Genomic DNA, 15,015 nt, shown 5'->3' with positions numbered 1-15,015 from the left:
GGATGCAATGATCGCGCCTGATCACTAGATCATCAGGCTAATTCCATCCAATCCATCACATCCGTGGAGTCACCGCTGACAGGTCTGGTATCGTGCTGGTTATCATGGAAACAAGAGCATTCTAAATATTTACAAATTCTTTGGCAAGTTGCCATGGAGAGTGTTTTTGAGAGCTTTTTTTTTGACATTTGCTCAACACCGACAAAGGTTTGGTAGGCGGGAAATGAACAGGGCCTGATTATTGAGACCTGAGGAGTTTTCTCTTTGATCAGCTTAACACCGTGGTGTTGCACTTCACACCTTTCCTCAACTGGGTCACACATCCCACTACTCCCACCACTAACATACATCCCACTACTCCCACCACTAACATGGATCACCGGTCGCCACCGCTCCAGGAACCTGTTGCCACGCTGGTATTACAGCAAGATTTACGCAATGCCGCAATGTAGGTTGCAGTTGACTGAATATAACCATCAGTCATCAGAAATGACCTAGTTACGGCTAAGCTTTTAGCTTTTGTTCTTGAATGGGTTCAGGCAGGATATAACACACCAGGGCTCTGCTGACCAAAAAGCAGAACCTACAGGGATTTTTTTCTTTGTATTACCTAATACCATTAAGTCATTTTTGTCATGACATTTTAAAGCGCTCTCTCTATAAATAAACTATTGAAACATTATATATATACACATACAGTATATATATATATATATATATATATATATACATACATAGTCTTAGTCATAATCTTAATGTCACAGATATCTTTATTGCATATGGGCTTATGACCATCCAGACCACAGGGATTTTGTTGTTCACCTGGGGCTTTGACTGCTCCAGTGAAAAAGAATATAGACCAGTGAGGAAGTGTCTAAAACCCCTACAGCCGAAATGTCTGTGTGTCTCTTCATTTCAGCGGCGAGTGCGTGTCTATCGGTGATGGTCTTGGAAGATGCGTTCGCTGTTCATCATTCATTCGCTGTCGCAGTCATGTGTGAAGAGCAGACGTGTGTCATGTGTGCTCGTGTCGTGTACGTCAGAACCAGTCAGAACCAGTCATCAGCTGGGTCTTCTGTACAGACTAATGTCAATGCCTCTGTCATGAACGCTGGTATTGTTAGTTAATACAGAAACCGCAGTCACCAGTGGTGGGATCCCCCTTCACTGTCACACACAGAGACACACGCCCGTGTGCGTATCTTAATGATTGGGGTGTCTGTTGTCTCGTGCCTGTAAGCTGTTATGCTGTTAGTCACGATTAGGAGGCAGAGCACACTTCCTTTGCCACCCAGCCGGTGTCACGTTGAGTTGGGATTCGATTGACGTAAGACTCAGTGTTTGGGACAATGGGCCTGGTTGTCAGTGACCGGCAGCACGTGGTGTCTTGTGGCATGTGATGGGCGTGTGGTGGCAGGGAGCTGCCTCTGCCTGGGCCTTCCAGCTCCCATAATCCTCTGGGACACTCCCTCCTGTGCTCTCTCGCTTGGGTCATTACCTCAAGCTATGTCACTTACTAACTGGGGACCAGTAGCTACTTCATCCACATGACCAGATGGGACACACATACACAAACACACACACACACACACACACACACATACACATACACTCATGCATGCAAGCACACATGCACACACACACGCACGCATGCACGCACGCACATACGCACACGCGCACACACACACACACACACACACATACACTCATGCATGCAAGCACACTCGCACACGCACACACACACACACACACACACACATACACTCATGCATGCAAGCACACATGCACACACACACGTACGCATGCACGCACGCATGTACGCACACACACACACACACACACACACACACACACATACACTCATGCATGCAAGCACACATGCGCACGCACACGCACGCATGCACGCACGCACAGGTTTTGGGGTCAAGATGTTCTGGCCTGCTGATAAATGGGACACAACCCCAGTGCTTCATGGCAGACAGCTGGGAGCTGTGTGGTGCCAGAGAACGGGGTCATGCACATTGCTAAAATGCTACAGCTAGCACAGCTGCGGAAACTCCGAAGCGGACCAACGTGCAGGCGCACTGTGCGGGATCGAGCGCAGGGCACGGCCATCTTCTTTTGCTGGGTCCGTACCTTGAGTGTGGTGCTGCATGGTGTGCTCTCCCAGCTCTCCCCTGGAGCAGCCCCCATAATGCAGCCTGCGGGTCACAACACCCTGTGCGCCGCGAGGGAGGGACCGGATGCAGCTATCAGGAGTCCTTTATAGCGGGCAATTGCGGACCATTACCCCCTTGGTGCGCTCCAATCACACAGACCCACGGGAGAGGGCCGACGAGGGAACTCTCTCTCAGTGCTAATGGGGATGATTGCAGTCAAGGAGGCATTTCAAAGGGACAGAGGGAACAGGACGTGGATTTCACAGTATCATTGCTCCGTGCAGCAGGATTCTGTGTATGCTCATTTGCCAGAACAGCCCGTTGTGGCTCTTGAATAAGATGGGCAATGCCTGACATTCAGGAGCTTGGGAGCGAGGAACATTCTGAGTGTGTTCTCTGAGAAATCCCTGCGATTGCGGGGACACCACACTTGAGAAGATCTGGCAGTAGCTTAGATCAGCCTGTACCCTCTAGGCTTTCATTATAAAAAATGACAAAAAAATAAACCTGAGGTGTTTGAGTGGAAGAAAAACTAGGTCACCAAAAGAATGCTTCTGATTTGTACTAAAGTTCTGATGCCTGCTCTTACACTGTACCATGGTTTTTAGGCAGCCCATAGTCTAATAATGGCGGTCTGCATGTAGGTTTAGCAAGACAAGACTGTCCCAAACACTTGCTGTTAATGAATTAGCAATTGCTTGTAACTGATACAACCAGTACAAATAAATGTGCAATTATGTGATTTTCTCTCCAGAAGTTTCTAAAAGCTTGTTTTTAGAAACGGACGTGTGTACTAAAGTGAATGTGTGCAACATGTGTGCCAGAATGTTCTGTGAATTATGAATGAATGAGCAGCAAATGCTCTTACAGACTGGTGTTATTGGTCAAAAGGGCAACCTGAAAGGTGACAAATACTTGGCGTGTCTCTTCCATTCGGTATTCAGATTTTCAAATGAATGTCGACGGAAGGACAGGATATGTATAAAACATGAAACACCACGTGGTAACAATGTTTGCTGAGATGCAGAAAACTCGTCACCTTTGACTGTGATAGAGTCTGCTGTTCAGATCTCTTCTGGAAATGTTCAGAAAGGCATTGCTCAATAGTCTGACTCTCCTCTTGCGTGCCCACCCCGGCCCCGGGGCTCTGGGTAAATGTTTTTGGTGCTGGGTTAATGATTGGCCCTGTAGTCCGGAAAGGGAACAATGTGAATGCTCAGTGAACGGATTCAGTAGAAATACTCCATGTACCCTGGACCTTTCCCCCCTGAATCACCTGCTCCTCATAGCTTTTGTATCTTAATATCAAACTTCTCAGTTTACATAATCCCTGTTCCATATTCTAAAGCTAAAGCTACGCACCTGTGTACACCTGTCAGGCCATAAAATGTGAATAATGATATGCATTGTTGATAATAATAATAATAGTAAGATACATGTTTATTGTTATCATATATGATGATGATTATTATTATTATTAGTATTATTGAAATAAAAAAAACATTTGGGAGGAGATCTGTGCTCAATTTATCACACTCCAAGCCAAATATAAGTAATACCATCATGAAAGTACAGTACTAAGTACAGTACATCAATCACGGCTCTTACAATTTGACTGTAATTCACATCTACTTTGTGAATTAGTATTAACCAGATACTCCTATCTAGAGCAACTTGCAAGGCTAAGAGGAAAGTGAATACTTATCACAGAAGCAACAGCAGCAGCATGCACAAGGCAGCCAGACAGCAATGTCACTTTTGGTGTGCAGTGCAGACAGTGAGATACCCGTCTGGTGCACTGTATAGGTGTGTTAAGTGCGGATTCTTTAATGAAAAGACAATGTCCTGAGGTCAAAACGTACCCTCTGTATCGCAGTCGGGTTGATGGAGGAACAAAGCTTTCTTTCAGGACACCTTGATATGATCCTACGGTCTGAGAGCTCTTTCCACGGCTCCATTGAGTTCTGATCCTATCGTCGGCACTCGTGAGATCTTTTCCATAACAACAACCGGGAGAGAACGAAGGAGTTCGCCATGGGGGAACAGAAAAGAGGTAGCGCGCACGCTAACGAGCCGCGCTGACCTTTCGATCCTTTGTGGGAAAGCTGAATTGCTAATCAGATTTCGCATGTGTTTGTTTTTTTAAAATGCCGCCGCAAGGCTGAATCTGTGTCATCATTATTTGGCTATTGTTACGCCGCAGGGATGTTTCTCCGTTGTTATTTTAATTGCGATTCGATTCGGGGGACTTCAGAGCTGCGGCCTGAGCAGTTGACGCAGAGAACCTAAGCCTCTGTTTAGAGAAAACGCTTAAGCAAGCGTGTGTGTATTCATTAACACTCACAGGAAGGATGCGGTCTGGCGCAAGAGAACACGCCGTTTACCGTCTGTTAATAAAGTTTTTATTAAATGAGCTCGAATACAAGCTTGCTCTGTGTTTTTTTTTCCTCAAATCAAGACCGGAGGCGAGGGGCCGGGCTCCAGCGAATGTTGCGCGGATCGGATGTCATGCCGGGGTCGCTTGGGTCCACTGCGCTGGACCCTCGGTGCTCACCTCTCCGCCTGGCTGCTCTCTGTCCGCTCGCTAACCTCCGATGTGCGAAAGCAGGCATGTGCAGCTGGCAACAGCCTCACTTGTCCGCTGCGCCGGGGAGGGGGGGTTAAACTTAAACCCCTGCGCTGTGAAATTTCCTGTGGACTGTTAGCGAGGGCAGGGAGCTGTTACGAACCAGTTTATTTAGCTTTGACGCGCTAGGCGGTGGCTAATCTCCAAAGGATTGGCCGGTGCCCGCTCCACTGGCACAGAAGAGCAAACTCATCAAAGTGCTAATTTCAATGTGGTTACATAACCGAACACGCACCCTGGACTCCGACAGCGCTGAGCATGGAGATCTCTCTCCCCGGTGGTCACTGGGGCGCAGGGAGAACAACAGAAACCTTAGGGCCGAGCTAGTTCACAGACGTCATAACAGCAGTCTCAAAAACCTTCAGGCCAGCCAATATCCGGACACATATCACTGAAGAAATGATGTGCTTGTCAGTGTTCCCAGCAGGCAGACGAGACAGAATGGGGTGTGGCTCTTCTTTCTCTGGAATACACGGCACTCTAATCATATCGTATTGTGTTTGTATACGTAATTTCATGTGTAGATTTTATGGCACGTATAAAAAACTGCAAACACAGAACTTACCATTTCTTTCCATTTGGTAAGCATGACTTATTACAGGCAAAACTGATAGCACAAAATACACATTATATAGAACTTTTTGATATTTAGGATATCACACATGCTGAAAGCTGTGGTCTTTCCTCCAGTGAGGACACTGCTGTCCTTCTGCGCAGAGCTATTGTGTTGCTTGGCAATGAAATTTGCCCTGCGGTGTCCCCGGTGATGGCATCCTTCCCTGCACCCAGATGGCAGCGCAATCCGATGGGTTAAAGGGTGCAAAACGTATTGAGGCAAACAAGGAGAAAAGACAACGCCAGATGCCCAGATCGGTTTCGATCGAACGGGGCGTGCGCGCAGATGCTGGTGGGATGCAGATTCCAGCACCGAAACTGCGACAACGGCCTTGTTCTGGGTGGAAACATTCTTCAACCGCACTCTGCTCTGTCTCGGCCATTTAGGGTCACGGATCAATAGGCTCTACCCTGGCCTTAACCCCCACCCTCTCCAAATTCCCGCAATCTGGCAAATTCAAATCAACATGACAATGACCAGGGCCCCAGGGGTCACCTCATGGAGAGATGTTGCCAGGCAACAGAGGTAGGGGGGGCTGTTCCACATTCCTAAGCAGTCTTCGATCTGTCCCCATCGTCCGCTCGTCTGTCCAGCCCCTTCACGGCATATTCCACTGCCAATTTCACTCTTCACATTCACTCATCACCAGAGGAACGGATATGTATTTCTTTGTGTCAATGGCATTCATTGAGTTCTCATCCCTCAAGCCCTTGCATTGTTAGGCTTTACAGTCATTTACATTTAATTGAAAATGCTCTTTACATATTGAAGATAGATAGATTGATCGATAGATGGTTAGAGAGGTACATAGATGGAGAGATATGTACCTCATATAGCTAGACAGATACATGGATAGAAAGACAGATAGCGAGAGGGTAAATATGACCACTCAATGGAGTCTAATTTTGAAATGAAATATCATTCCGTCTCACTCTTTCTCAAGTGGTCTCTGGTCATACAGGCAGCACTAAATTTCTATTGATTCCCCTCTCTCCCCACCTTCCCATATGTCCGTGTGTCTCTCAGCTACCATTGACTGGGAGCAGACGGTTTCCTGGGCTCCATCGGTGGTGTCCAGTAGCGATCACAGTGCAGAGAGTGCCCCGGGGCATGCTGGGAAATGTTCTCCATCAATGCCCATCGTTCAGCTGTGGACACAAAGAGTCAAGGCCTCTGTGGCTTTTTTAGGGAGAGAAGAGGGGGCGGCTGAATAAACAGAATAAACTCTGTCTTTCTCCAGAGCCCCTGTGTAACATCCACAGTGTTCCAGCTTCCACCAGGACTCACTCACTGATTGGCTCTGAGTAAACCACCTTTAAAATGAACAGGATGACTGCCTTCTCACAGCACAAAGCCTAACCAGAACAGGCTCATTGCACAGCTTTTATTTTTAATTTAATTTTTTTGTCATTCACACGGTAAGCGAAGTGTGCGGGGGGAGGGTAAAGTTCAAACAGCACTTTGGTCACATGCTGCAGTGAACTAGATGGTTTTGCTTTTCTCTGCTGACACGGGGGGGGGTAAAGTGGGGGTAAAACTCCCTGAAACCAATGGACACAAGGTTGGCGGGTATATTAGATGCTTCTACGCAGAGCGACAGCCATAGCTTAGAGTTTTTACTTATTACCCATTTATAAAGCAGGATATTTTAATGAGGTGAGTTGAGTATGGTACCTTGCTTAAGACTTGATCCTTACCACCACTCTACACTGCTGCCCATTGTCAATAATAGCATAATAGTTGCATGCTATGTTAATCGGTGAATACATTGGAAAACTGGAATGGAAAAATGAAATATCAAAAAGTGGAGTTTTCATAAGGCTTCTGATTCTGCTTTCTGGTTATCTTACTCTACACACATGCAGACAACATCAAACACAGCCCTCTCTCCCTCGATCCTACATCCTTCTGTGTTGCATCCGTTTCCTTTAGTCTTTCATATGATAATGGAGGTTTTTGTTACAACAGGTTATAGCCTTAAACCCGACAGCCTTCTTTTGTTACCACCTGCAGTGTCTATTCATTCCCAATGTGTGGTAGTGTTTCAGTCTTTCCAAAACATTTTACATCTACATTTTACATTGGCTTGATGTAGCTCCTGTTTAACCTAATGAATCGCTTCTTAAACCCCAGACCTCCGATTAACTGTCAATTCAGCAGATGTGAATTTCCATGCTATCATAGTGTGGATGTTGTGTTTCATTTGATTATAGTGGTAGTTTATTTGGCTTGGAGTCCGATGAAGGCTGGGGGGCGAGGTTGTTGGTGACCCTCTGTGTGGACATCAGCGGAAATAATGGGGGAGATGGGGCAAAGGAGGGATGCTGTGAACAGCTGACATGGAAAAGAAGTGATTTTTATAGTCATTAACAGGACATGTTTGTCTAGGTTTGGTTAACTGCACAGGGATTGTCTGTAAATTATCCTCCCAAACCTTCATTTAGAACTTCATCAACCATCCTGGGCAGGTTATCTGTATTATCCAGTAAAACTCTGCTCACACCCACTGTGAAAGCCCCGTGCAAACATTGATTGCTGTCTGTAAACTCTCCAATGACACCAACAGGGAACACTGTGACATATACTTTCTAAATAGGGTTGAGACAAATATATAGGAAGAGTTAAGGTTTGGTGGTCCCTCAGTCTCTCTAATCCCCATGATTTTTACTGTCTGTAACAGTAAAAATAGAAAAAATGAAAAAAAAAAAATCTGAAAATATTGCCTGACTGTTGTAAAGCATGTTATGCCTTTCTGTTTTTGATAAATACCTTTATTGTGAAGCAAATTATTTCTGTAAATCCCAGAGATTCTGACCAACGGGACAAACGCTTCCTGTTGATAAAAGACGGTGACTTAAAACGATATCTATTTTTACCTATTGTGTTCCAAAAGTTGCATCAACTGCCGTTTGAATTGAAATTTAAAGCTAACTGTGTGCTTTCCGCTCTGAAACCACCATGCTGAGTGAAAAGTGAAAAGCTAAGATTGTTCACAACTTTGTTCCCTCCGTTTCCACACAGTTCTGAGAGTATGGGAAAAAAAAATAATGCAGTTTTATTTCCATCTTTCTTCCGAGCAACAGCAGAGGACTCATACCGGGAAATCGCCCCTCTCGTTTCAACTCAAATTGAGCCGATTAGTTCGGGGCAGACAGGCTGTGTTCAGAGACAAAGTCTGCTCATTCTCCCTTTAACCCCCGAGTCTCAGAGCGTGAGCGCAGAGGCATTATGCAGAAGAGATGTATTACTCACGAGATCTGATTAGGCCGCTGCCGCTTGATTAACTGTCACGCGCTCATGACTTATTTCCCTCTTCACTCACGCTTACATCTCACTGAGTTAACAGTTCCTGCACATCTTAGACATGCAGGAATGACATTTTTTCCCAGAATAATTGATACGGAGTATCTCGGACAACAGAAGTGACTAATCTGGGTATCTAACCTCAAGACCTTTTTTTCCTCATCATCATCATCATCATCATCACTATCATCGTTATCATCATCATCATCATCGTCGTCTTCTTATTCTTCTCCATAATATTAAAGGTTGCGTTAGTTCAATCCAACTGTACGCTTTGCCAGTCTTCACACGGAGTCGTATTGTTCTCATAGCAGGCTGTTTGTTTCATTAGCATCCAGACCCTTTTGTCACAGAAACACGCAGACGAGAGCTGAGACTGGCTGCATTGTTGCTCCCGCATTGTGGCGGCGGTGCTGTGAAAATCCGCCTGCATCAGACAGGAGGCCAGAAGCAGGCCTGCGGTCTCTGTCTGACCATCTGCCCCTCCTTCCTCCACATTGTTCTCGTTCCTTCTCCCACGCTCCCGCGCTCCCTGCCCCAACCCAGGACACGTGCCTCCACGCCCGGCCTTGCGTCTGCCTCGAGACACCTGTCCATCTGGCAAGCGGGGCTCCCTGCCTTTTTAGGGGTCCCGTCTGGGGGTTCAGGGCATATAAGTGTGTGCTGTGCTCTGGGCCAATAGAAGCATGAGCTTCTGTGCTTTGGGAATTGTTTGCACAGCACTGCATTGCAAAGGACCCACATGTCCCAAGCAGCGTATTGAGCATATTCCTCAGTAGAAGTATGCAGATTGTTGTGTTATAGCGTTATGTCCTGTGTGTTGTGTTGAGCATTGTGTTACATTGTGCTATGTAGGGGTGAGGGGCAGGGGTCCTTAGCACCTGTTGCAGAACCTAACAGAAAGTTCTGTTGCTTTGTGTCTTGCTGGGTTGCACTCTGGGTTATGTTTCATTGCCTTGTGCTGTGTTGTGCTTTGCTTACATTACGTTACATTACATTATTGGCATTTAGCAGATGTTCTTATCCAGAGCGACTTACATCGCTTACAGGTTTCTATAATGTTATCCATTTACACAGCTGGATATTTACTGAGGCAACTGTGGGTTAAGTACCTTGCCCAAGGCAGCAGTAGCAGTGCCCTTGTGGGGAATCAAACCGGCAACCTTTCGGTTACGAGTCCTGCTCCTTAATCTCTGCGCTACACTGCCACCCCATGCTGTGTTGTTGTGTTGTGTTGCACTGTGTACGTTTTGTCGCATGTTGTTGTAGTCTGATGGGACGCGCTGCATTCTGTTTGAACAAATGGCTGGATTGTGTGAAACATGTTGACAGAGGAGGTCAGGGCTCCTGGGAGAGTGGTGTGGCAGGATGGTGTGGGAGTTGGGGGGGGGGTGTACAGGTAGCACTGATGGAGGTGCATTCTGGGTATCGAGTCCCCGGCACAGCAAGAAGCTGCTACAAGCAGGGGAAAAGCCATCACAGCAGGACGGCAAACAGTCTGTTCTAGAATATTTGGTTCTTCCACTCCGAACCAGACAAAAACAAAGCATTGCTCTCCAAACCACAGAAACAAAACACAAGCATTACTCTCCAAACCACAGAAACAAAACACAAGCATTACTCTCCAAACCACAGAAACAAAACAGAAGCATTACTCTCCAAACCACAGAAACAAAACACAAGCACAATGTTCCACGCCGTGAAAAGCATTACCCCCCAAACCACAGAAAACACAGCAATACCTTCTAAACCAAAAAAAGCATTACACTCTGAATCATGATAAAACAAACAGTACACGCCAAATCATACACACTCAGAAAGCAAAGCATTATCTTCCAAACCTCAATACATCACAGCATTACACCGCGAAACACAAAATAAAGTATTGCAGTTCTTCCTAATGTCACACAGATATGAAATTTGATAAAACTGTTTAAAACAAACCAACCCGATACACCTGCAGTACATTGTCAATATATTAAAAAAAACATTCAGTCAGTTTCAGATGACAAAGTCACTGCCAAAAGAAAACATTTCATATTCATGTGCATATCAATATCAGGCACTGTACTCAATGTTGAGTGGATTATGGATCATAAAAAAAAAAAAAACAACGCAGGCAATTGTGTGCAATTCATTCCTTCCATGGTGTGGACGCTGAGTGTATGTTGACGGGAACATCACACACTGCCATAAATACTGTTGCTGTGATGCTCTGTGTCTGATTTCCCAGAAGGACACATCATTCAATTCTCCCCTGAAAGATCACCCACGCTGCCCTCCTGGACCGGCACCAGCCGGTTCGGCATGGCCTTCCCAGAATCCACCCAGTTCCTATTTCCAGTGACCAGTTCTGGGTCTGTTTGGTGAGGGCGACAGAGCCACTTCCCAGCAGGTAAACCACGGGGGTAAGCTGGGACACCTCGTCTTTTCAAGCACCAGGGCGTTTGACGCAAACAGTGTGTTTACAAGGTGCTTCAGAGAGATAACCCCGTCTGGCAGCTGGTTCGGCCGGTGCCTGGCTGGTGTGAACCAGCTCTGGTGTAGACCTATCTGTCTCCCGGCGATGTTAATACCAGGGAAACGCCTGGAACGGCTCAAATGCTTCTGCTGGAACACGCTTGAACCCCTAGCTAATCGCTGTCTTGCCACACGGACGCGTGACGTGCTGCGATCCCACGTGCAGAAACACACTACAGCGTACAAAACACCGTGGGTGACACGCCAGAAAACGGGTCCTTTTAATCTCACAGTGGGCCTATTATTAGCATGTTCTTTCTTACACCCTTACAATGTCATAGAAAATGTAGCTTTTCATAGTTATTTTGTGTAAAAATTCCGGCCGTCTTGAAAGGACAATACGGAAAGTGGTGGGGCATATAGTATGAGCAGTGTATTTTTATGGTATTTTTCCGCCAAAGTGGAAGCGTATGATTTATAAACCGGATTTTTTTATAGTCTGGATGTTATTGTGAATACACAGCATGATTCAGCTTGTTGGGGGAATTTTATTTGGCGCCCTTAGAATGCACCTTTTGCTTTCAACGAGGGGTCTAAAATAGGTCCCGACAGTTACTGTCATCACGACTGCGCCTGTGCCCGGCTCCCTCAGCTCTCATACGAGTAAGTCGCGGAGGTGATGATATTGCAGCGGAATCTGAATGGCGTAAACGACCCCCCCCCCCCAACCACCCACAGCGTTCGAGTGTGTGATTCAGAGAGGCAAGTCACCTGATGCAGTGGAATAACAGGAGAGCAAGACATCACACGCGCCGCTCACAACAGCGTCTCGGTGCAATCTGCAGCGAGCAGCCCCGTTCCTGCAGCCACCTCTTGCTTACCGCCTCAATCCTTTTCAGTCTTTGTTTCATACAGCAGTACATGGAGCGAAAATACACATTTCCATCATGTAGGGATATAATATGAATGTCTCTCGTTTTCTTGTAGTGTAAAATGGAAAAGGACAGGCCTGAATGCTACTCAGGCAAAAAGGCAAAACGTCTTATTTGTCTTATTTTGTCATGTTTTTATTTTGTCTAAATCATGCTGACAGTGTCATCTTATTATTTTCATAATAATAACTAATAAACTCTTTGGAATTCATTTCAATGAAAAAATGAATCAAGCTAATTTTTGGCAGCAACCCAAAGTATGATTTACAGTGTACACAACGTTGTGGCTAAAAGATTCCAAATTTTAATTTTTTTTTTCTAGTTTAAGTTTTGATTAATGTATTTCTATTTGGAGCTGGAATCTGATCTAAATTTTTCAACAAATCAAGAAAAGCATTTAGTTGGACTTACCAGCTACACTAAATAAATGTATCCATAGTATATTTGTGAATGCTTGCTACATCTGACAAATCACATCATTGCAGTTTTTTTTTCTTTTTTTTTTGCTGCAGGAAGACAAAACAATTCTAATAACATCCCTCACTCAACTCGCTCCCTCAGCAATGAGCAGCAGTTATGATGTTTGCCCGCTACAGAGAAAAAAGGCTAGCAGCAGAGATGTGTGCACCTGTTCAGTTCTGGATCCTTTTTTTCAAATGAGGAACATCCCCTGAAAATGAATATCATTGCTCCCCAGTGCTATGATCAGCAGCAGACAGGAGCCGTGGGAAGGTCTCTTCATTTTGTTAACATTCCTAACTTCCTGACTTACCCCACCGCGCCTGCCAAATACTGTCTAAATCACAAAGGGCTCAGATTTTCCTGATGACTTCTTTCTGACAATATATACCATATTTCAAATGCTATTTGGAAAATTCCCATGAGCCTGTCAATCTCCTGCCAAGTCTCTCCCCTTTCAGTCTCAGAGCGATGCTCTCTGATACACAATTCCCACAGCACAGCTCACGAATGCACAAGCTTCCTGTCTGAGTTCTTTTGCTGCGTTTTGTAGCAAGTCTGGCTACCCCCCATCCCCCAGATGCAGTGCTTTCCTGCTCAGCTCCAACTGCCAAACATGCCACCTGTAAACCACCAGTCGACCAAAGCCGGTTATCAGCCACGCGTGCGGCAGATTCAGCGGTTGCCGGGACGATTAGCCTGAGCGGAATCCCTTTCTACAAACAAAATAATTTGTGAGTAATACCCGGGAAACGGGCTGGCCCCTGAGCTCTTGAGTGTCCTTGGCCCGTCCCGTCTCTGAGCTCCCGGGTGACGTTCCCCCGACAGCGGACTGCCACTCCTCAGGGGCCTTTGCTGATGATGTCACAGTGTCAGAGCTGACGCCGGCGCGGTACGTCAGCCACTCTGGCACACCGTGGCCCGTTTCGGTGATGCACGCTGTTCCTCTCTATTCTGCTCTCGCCGAAGGACAGAGCAAAGCCCCACATTCAGTCAAATACAGACGTATTACTTTTATTATTATTAGTACTACTGAAATTCCAAAAATGATTTGGAAGGAGAACTCTCATTCATTTGTCAGACTCCAAGCCAAAGTACTACCATCGTAAAAACATACAGTACAAAATACAATACCCACATCAATTGCAATGTTTACACTTTGTACAGAAATTCACATCTACTAAATTATTATAATTATTGTTATTATTATTATTATTAGTAGTAGTAGTAGCAGTGCATTATATTAAATTACTGTCATTTACCTGATGTTCTCATCCACACCAACTTTCATAGATTACAATTTTATCCATTTATACAGCTGTCCATTTATGCATTTATACAGCTACTAGTACTAGTAGTAGTACTGAGATTGTCATCATCATCGCTGTTGCTGTTCATCTTCTCTTTATTTATTATTGTTACTGTTACATAATCTTATGCTTTAAATTCTCTCTGCCCTGCAGACATTTCATAATGGCCCGTGGGACAGTTAAAGAAACCTGAATATAAAAGCGAAGTCAGAACGCCCCTGCAGGTCCCAGGCCAGCTGTAATTCCCTTACAGTGCGGTGAGCTGTTTTTCTTACTCAAACTGTTGAGTAAGTGCTCCTCGCCATTACATAGTGAACAATTAATAAATAAGTAAGTGAGCCAGGTTCCTTCGCCCCTTGTTGTGTGGGAGTAAGATGGCCTTTCACAGGCTGAGGTGTGGGATATTCTGAGCACGGAGGCAGAGGCTTTAGCCTATGACCATTCCGCTGTGGATGACCCTCAGTGTGTATAATGAAATCTGGGAGGGAGGGGAAAACGGATTATGTCTGAGTGACACAGTGTTCTGTCCCGGGGCATCTGAGTGTGTCCCGCTCTCCCGTTCTGTAAGATGTACAGAGACGCAGGCCTACAGAATACAGCCTACAAAAACTCGCACAAAAAAAAATTTAATCTGTGTTGGGATGGACACGGGAGATGACCTCAAAGTCTCCTGCTGTAGGGGGTGGGGGGTAGGTCTTTATAAGGGGAGATACCATATCAATAGATCGCAGCAGGCATATTTTTGTTAGCTGTCCTGGGACAGTGAAGCTGCGTGATGTTTTGGCTGTGTGACGTAGTTAGTTGTGGAGCTTCTCTCGGGCTTTGTTTGAGGTGTTATTTGTTATTATATTACAGCCGATGTTATTGATCCAGGGGAGAGAGGGATTGGCTGGGAGGGGATTGCACAGCATAGACGCAGAGTGTTCCGATGAATTTATGAAGCATGAATGCAGTGGGTTGGGGTGGGGGGGTTGTTCAAAGGATGGATATTGTGCTCATGTTCTTGGGAAATTTTTCCACAGCGGACAAGATGTACAGGATGTATTTATGACATCTTTCTCTGGCTGCTGCTGGTGGAGCATTCATTAAAAAGCACAACAACACACACACGCACACAAACACACACACACACACACAAACACACACAACC

Source organism: Megalops cyprinoides, chromosome 19 (assembly GCF_013368585.1).
Source record: "Megalops cyprinoides isolate fMegCyp1 chromosome 19, fMegCyp1.pri, whole genome shotgun sequence".
NCBI lineage: Eukaryota > Metazoa > Chordata > Actinopteri > Elopiformes > Megalopidae > Megalops > Megalops cyprinoides.
This window is presented reverse-complemented; position numbering follows the sequence as displayed.